This window comes from Acomys russatus, chromosome 2 (assembly GCF_903995435.1).
Source record: "Acomys russatus chromosome 2, mAcoRus1.1, whole genome shotgun sequence".
In the NCBI taxonomy this organism is placed as follows: Eukaryota; Metazoa; Chordata; class Mammalia; order Rodentia; family Muridae; genus Acomys; species Acomys russatus.
The window spans coordinates 72,703,234-72,710,699 of NC_067138.1; the positions used below are offsets into that span (position 1 = coordinate 72,703,234).

Sequence of the window (7,466 nt, forward strand, 5' to 3'; positions counted from 1 at the left end):
CCCCTGCAAGGGTGCCAATCCTGATCACATTTCAAGATGCTGCTGTTTGCTGCTATTCTTTCACTACTCAGCCAAGAGCTGAGTAGCTTGTCTATCTCTCCCGTTCTCTCAAATCCTTTGGCCAGCAGCAATACTGAGCTGATAGGAGCATCAGGTAAAAGGAATACCTGAAAAATAATATACTCGCTTTCAATACTCTGGGGTCTTCTGGTCTCCTAAGCAGTAAGGGTAAGGGCCAAGAAAGTAGGTAGAAGTTGAACTGGCCCAACAGGATAGCAGGCAAAAGGCCCAAAATAGAGTTAATAAAAGATCTCATGGTTACATGGTTTGCTTTTGAAAATATTTCATATGCAATCGCCACTTGAGAGGTTTACAGAGCCAGCTTGGGGTAAAGCCAGTCATGGGCAATGATCTGAGGCTTTCATAGGCTGAGTCCTGGTCTGTAGAAAGAAAAGCTAGAGGATGCAGGATGCTAGCTTTGTTTGCTCTTCCCAAGGGGCTTTTTGTATAGGAATGGCTACCAGAAAATGTGCTGAGCTCAGAAGTCAAGCCTCCATGTTCCTCTGAGGGTCTCAGTAGTCCCAACTGTGTGCTAAGGAATTCTCATTTGCAACATGGAATGCAAAATTAGAATGTTGTATGGGAAATGACATCCAATTTTCTGTCTTTAATCCTGAGCTCTCATCTGCTATATAGTCTTTGCTCTTGTGACTGTAGAACTTTACTTCACTGTTCCACTTTTTGTATTGGTATTCACAAATGTAATCTAGAAAAGGACTCAGCATTCTAGTTCAGTCTACCTATTTATTTAGAATGCACAGTAGGATGCAACTGTTGCCACATCAATTGCCATACAGAGTGAACTTCCATCGGATATTTGTAGCTGATCTTCAAAACCTCCTTATCTTAGAAAAGCTTCAGGGATAATCTTCCCCAATGCATATTGCTGTTAAATTCCACACATTTGGGAGAGACTAACATTCAGGTCATGATGTAGAGGATGGGCGGGCTGCTATAAGAAAAACTGAAATTAACACTACCTTATATTTTTTATTCTGCCCCTTACTGGAGTGTATGGAGAGTACAGGAGAAAGTTGATTTTTTTCTTTCCTAGATCTTCCCTTTTACGATATGTACATAATACACACTCAGTTATCCAACTACATTTATATTACCACAAAGTGCTTGTATAGACATGGCCTTGCATTGTGTGTTTGTGTGTGTGTGTCAGAGAGAGAGAGAGAGACAGAGAGAGAGAGACAGAGAGAGAGAGAGAGAGAGAGACAGAGAGACAGAGAGAGAGAGACAGAGAGAGAGAGAGAGACAGAGAGAGAGAGAGACAGAGAGAGAGAGAGACAGAGACAGAGAGAGAGAGATAGGGGGAAGTAGGATGTGTAGAGAGGGGATATTTGGGAGTAGTTTGAGCAGGGGAATGAATATGATCAAAATAAATCTTACGACAAATTCATGAAATTAAATAAAATAAATACATACATATACAATAGCCTTTTATATGGCAGTAGATATAGATGTAGGTTTTAGAGGAAAGGCATGAAGTTATAAGGCGAGTGTACAAACTGATGGTGCTGGCAAAAATAACCTGGACCTGCAGCCCTCTGCAGGTTTCTATGTATATGATTTCTTAGTGATATTGGAGAAAATACTGGACTCTGGTAGAAGAGTTTCTGGCAGAGAATCCTCAGTTGTTCCACTCAAAAGGCTTCTCTCTTGTAAGTACATATTGATTAGAGTCCAAATAACCTCAACTCTATTCTTAGACCTGCACCTTAATTACAGTAGACTCTCAGTAAAACTTGATGTTTCAGCCTCTCTCTATTCTTTCTCCTTCTCCTTTGTTTAACATTCAGATCAGAATAATGCATCAGAAAGACTTCCTTTTAGAAACATGATATGCAAGCAAGATATTAATAATCTTATAGCCACATCATTTGTTTCAGCCTAGTGAAACAAAGGGGCATTTTTATAGTATTCCATGTTTAATTTTAAAACTATAGTTTATAAAATGTATTATTGTATCCTAATATGGTAATGTGAACAATACTAATACTAATAATAACCATAATGATAATAATAATAAATCACCATTAAGCATTTACTATGTGTTTCACACTATAGAAACATTTACAGGTATTACGTCATTAAATAGAATAACCACACATATTATTATTATTCCTACTTTGCAATATTCTGGTTCAGAGAGTATAAGAAATTTACCCAGCCTCTGTAGCGGAAGTTTTGGTTTATGTGTAAAGAAGTTTGTTTTAATCAGAGGTATGAGATATGGAGTCTGCTGCGGTTTGTCCACAGATGATAATTGCTCCTGAGATGGTATATGATCTTTGTCAGCTGTGAACTACCTCATGGAGGGGATGGTATTTGTCAGTCAGGATAAAATCCAGTCCCAAAGAGAGACTGCGGCTTCCACCTGCTGCTCCTGCTTGCTGTAGATGCAGTGTGACAGGAAGAAGTCAGAGATCTCCTGAAACTAAGGTAGTACTTGCCCGAAGGAATCCAATGACCATAAAGAACAGAAGCAGCTAAAGAAAACTGTGGCCCCTCTCCCCACAAGCCTTGTTTCTCCCCTACCTGGCATTGGGTTGTTAAAAGGCATTGGGGTGGAGTAAGAAGAAATAGATTTAAGGAGCCCAAAATAAAAATAGTGTTTTAAATGTACAGCAAGCTTCACTCAGTTAATGGCAAGACTCTAGAACCTCCCTGGCTCTGGAGGCTGAGGTTTTAATTATTAACATAAACTGAATCTGTTAGTGAAAAGCAGGAAGATGACTCGATTCTGATGTTTTTAATGGATTAAATCAATCTGACTACTTCAGATGCCATAGAAATGTTCGACAGGAAACAGACCACAGTAACACCACCACCAGCATCAATACTTCTGTGACACTAACAGCATCTGTAATGTCTCTTCTTAATTCTCAATTTAAAAAAATCCATTACACAAACTTCTTCTCATAAGACCTTCTCAAGTATCATAATCAAACAAAGACATATCAAGCAAAGAATATTTAAATGTCTAGTTTCAGGCCATAGAGATAATAAAAAGAGAGATTATCATCAAGTCTCTGCCTCCATGAGCAAGTTATAGGACTCTTATTATACTCACAAAAATATGATTTTTAGTGTCTTGGTTAAAAATTCCAGTTATTTGTTTAAATAGTTGAATCTTGCTGGAGACACTAAGGAATATTACAGCAATCAAACTGGATTATGAGTAATCCATCAAAATACTAGATTTTGTGTTGTATGAAAGGAGAGGTTAGCACTTCCCTTGAAATGGATGGAAGTAATACAAGGTTTACTGCCAATAATTTGAAAGTTCTATAGGAGGCAGTCTGTTTAGGATAAGTACTTTATACAAGTTAATTGTTAGTTTATCAAATCATGCTCATATAAATTATTAGTATATTTTTATCACAAGAACATACATCCTATGTGTAAAAGATAGATATGATTCTATAGAAAGTTAAAGTAAAATAGTTTTATAAGGTCTTCAAAAACCTCAGAGACATACAGAATATGGCATTTAAAGATGTTTTTATTATTTTAAAGATTTATTTACAATAATACAAGTTAACTTCTGTCAACACGCAGCCTACCTCAAAGAAGATGATGAGCATCAAAGAACTTCCTTAAGGAGATGGTTTCAAATGTGGCAAACAAGCCACTGGGGAAAATGTCCATGTGTCTACTACAGACAGAATTCTGCTTTAAAAAGGACAAGCTTGGATGCAGGCAGAGTTGATGACCAAATTCTGTCAAGAAAGGGTAAGCAAGTCCTCAATAGTTCCTGCCTCACAAATATGTCTTTCAGGTATATTGGTCCAGAAGGCTGAAGTTGATGCTCCAATGTTATACAGAATTTTGGTTGACTAGTCAGGTGGCAAACTATCTCTGTCATATCATTTGGGAAGCTGTCAACCTGTATTCCCTGGATACTCAAGTAATTAATTTTACTCTTTCTCAAGTCTCTGATGGGGTTGAAAACCAGATAGTTTAGTTTTACAATAAAGCTTAGTTGTTTAGTGGTTAAGATGTTTTTAGGTCTATATAGGTGTTTTAAATTGATAAAGATGAGATATGTTAGATATTGATTTACATTCAGAGTTTTAGACTCACCAAGATAGGAAAGATGTTTTCCTCAAGGCTACCAAATATAAATAGCCTAAACACTATGAACTTATATAATTCCTGATTGTTTTGTGGCTCTTCTTGCTGTAAGTAGTTTATTGCATATATGTGTAATAATGTAAATGTATATGTAAAAAAAATCTAATAAAAGAAAAAAATACTAAATTTTGTTTATTAAATTTGTTCTCTTTTAATTTACATATTTATAGTGTGCATGTTGATTATTCTCAGTACTCAGCATTTATATTTAAATTTTCTCTAATGTTGAGAATTCCATACATGCATATAATTAAATACAATGTCTACTCCTTTTTTCTCCTCCAAGTCTACCCATATCTCCCCAAATCTCCCCTACAAAATTCAAGTAATTAATTTTTTATTCTTATCATTCTTTTAGTTTTTGTTATCATAATTATATCAGTTTTTCCTTTCCCTTTTTCTAATCCTTTCCATATACCCCTACTTGCTCTCTTTCAAAAGTGTGACCTCTTTTTCATTAATTTGGATTTCATGAAAATATGTATACACATTTTATTGCTAAATATAACTAACTCAGTCTGATTAATGTTACTTGTTTGCATGTTTTCAGAGCTGACCATTTGCTATTTGCTATTCAATTGGTGCACTCTTGCATGAGGGGGATTATTTGTCCCACTCTAAGCAATCTCAGTTTTTCTTAGTCCTTTATGGATGGCTGAGTCCTCATGGGCTCTCTCTCATACATTTTTAGCATGTTTGTTTTGTCCTTCAGCTTGGGTTTAGGCAGTAATCTTGGTTACACTTCATGAATGTAATTTCTGATATTACTTGGAGATATTATCACAGCAAACTCCTTCCTCTCTCTCTCTCTCTCTCTCTCTCTCTCTCTCTCTCTCTCTCTCTCTCTTACACACACACACACACACACACACACACACACACACGCCAATGTTTGCTGAGCCTTAGGTGCAGAAATTGTGTTTAAATGTAGACATTGGAACTGTGTTGCTGTAATGATCACCTTCTGTTACAAAGAGAAGTTTCCTTGATGCATGGTAAGGACTACACTTATTTGTAGGTATAAGGACAAATATTTATAACATAGTTAGGGATTATGTTTTTTGATATAGTAAAGATTTGATTTTAGGTTCTCTTCCAAGAGCCATGGCATCATGGTCCCAAAGTTGCCACCTTTTCTTATCACCCTGCTATGACTTTCAAAACCCTTCTGTTCTATACCCCCTTTCTAATGTGCATGCCTTTGTGTTTTGTTTTATGAGCCACTGAATTTATTATCCAGGGCCATCTATGTGGCTGGAAATTTGGAATTATCTAGTTGACGCCCATGGTCTAACCAATGAATGCACTTGTGAATGCATCTGTAGATAATTCTCCAACCGGAAAGAGAAGGGTCCAATGAGTCCTTCTTCCATGCATGTCTGACTATTGATAAGACCAGTCTTGTACAGGAAAACATAGCTGCTGTGAATTCATGGTTGTAATGACTATTTCATGCCCTGAAGATACAGTCTTTCAGGCCTTCTCTCTATCTTTCTACTCTTATATTTCTTTTGCCTACTTTTCCATAATAATTTCTGATCTTCACAGACTGAACATTTAACTGTCTCTTATATTCAGCATCTTGAAGAACTACTTTTCTTTTCATTCTCCACCACTCATTGTAAAGAGAAGCTCATCTGATTAATGCTGAGAGTAATATCTGTCTGTATATATGGATATAGATGCTTAGAAGCCTACTTAATACCATATAAATTAAGTTAAACAACAATAGTAACTTCCCTGCCTAGACTCTATGACTTCCTTGGCCATTGCTTTTTGACCAGGCTTACAGCACTAAGTATGTAAGAAAAAGGTTGGTTGCCTTCCAAACAACTATACCACTATTGTAGCAATGGGCATGTCTTTCCTAGTGGGTTGATGTAAAATAATTAGTAATAATAGTGTATGCAGAAAATTAATATGGTGGCAGTTTTCTTTAGTCAATTAGTTACCCAATGACAGACACAGGGAGATTATGATTTGTTATTAAGCTATAGGCACTATGTTGGGCAAGTTCGGATTTACTCTAATCCTAGTACTTTTTAACCCTACATAAAAGTTTGTCATTTGCTAATCCAATAATTCTCAGGCAGCTTCGGCTCCATCACTTCCCCTTGCCTGGTGCTCCTAGTCCACCCTGTCCAGTTGTCAAACTCCTTCCTTCCCCCTTTTCTCTCTCTTCCTCACCTTGTGGTCCCTTTGAGAGACCAAGCCTTGGAACATAAGCCCACCTACCTCTCTTCTGCCTAGTCACAGGCTTCTACAACTTTATTAATCAAATAACTTTGATTTAAGTATAGAAAAGTCTACACAACAAAACCAGATTCTCATCTGGGTAACAACCAGATCTTGGGAGCGAGTAATTAGTATTAGAATACAGAGCACCAGACCAATCCCCAACAGGTTACTTCCCAGCACTGTGAAAATTAACTAGCAGATAGGAAGCTTCCAGCTGATTTCAGTATAATTCCCCTATAGCTTGCAGTCACAGTACATGGTGTTTTCACAATATGTTTTTATCATGTAGTTCCGGGCAGGGGGCAGGCAGAGGAATGACAAGGGACTGTATTTTTTTTTTTAAGGAACCACAGGGTCCTATCTAAAGAACTCGTACTTGGCCATGGGATTTTTGTTTGCTAATTCTGTGATTCTAGGACCAACATTATCTAGTCAAGTAGGATATCTCCATTTATTTTATTTTAATTTTAACATATTTTTAATTTCCTTTTAAAATAGTAGGTTTCCGTGTGGCTTTTTCATTTACACTTCATTTTGATTAACTTTCATCCTCTTTCTTTCCTATCCCTTCATCCCTATTGAAAAATTCACCCTCTAGTACTGCCCCTCTGTATGTCCTGCCTCCTGCCTCCTATGTTCTCCTAAACTCCTTTGCATAACCATGCTAATGGCCACTTTTAATTTTCTTTTAAGTTGTTTTTATAGGTAGTATTCTAGGTTTCTAGGAAATTTTCTATATGTGTCACAATGTATAAATATTCCAACAAGAAAGAGAGTAAGTGAAGAATCATAATTAGTTAGAGTGAATTACATGAGAGAGGTCTATGTGGTGTCAGAGAACTGCACTGTACATTTTCAGAAACTGCCAAATAAATTACAGGTTCTACTGTCAGCACTTTATTGCTCACTCTTCAGAGTTATACAGTGTCATTCTGTCCTCACACTCTTCTGTATAGACCACACTGGAACTTGAGAATACTTCTGAAACACCAACTCAAGACATTGTAGTTGCTATAAAATAT

General features: G+C 36.7%; 1 non-coding gene across 1 annotated transcript; it reads left to right on the forward strand.

The window, feature by feature from the left end:
* The first annotated feature begins 3,275 nt into the window (after positions 1-3,275).
* On the forward strand, positions 3,276-3,406 carry LOC127208026 (U6atac minor spliceosomal RNA). Its single transcript, XR_007833048.1, has one exon. It is a non-coding gene; the product is annotated as a U6atac minor spliceosomal RNA (small nuclear RNA).
* The last annotated feature ends 4,060 nt before the right edge of the window (positions 3,407-7,466 follow it).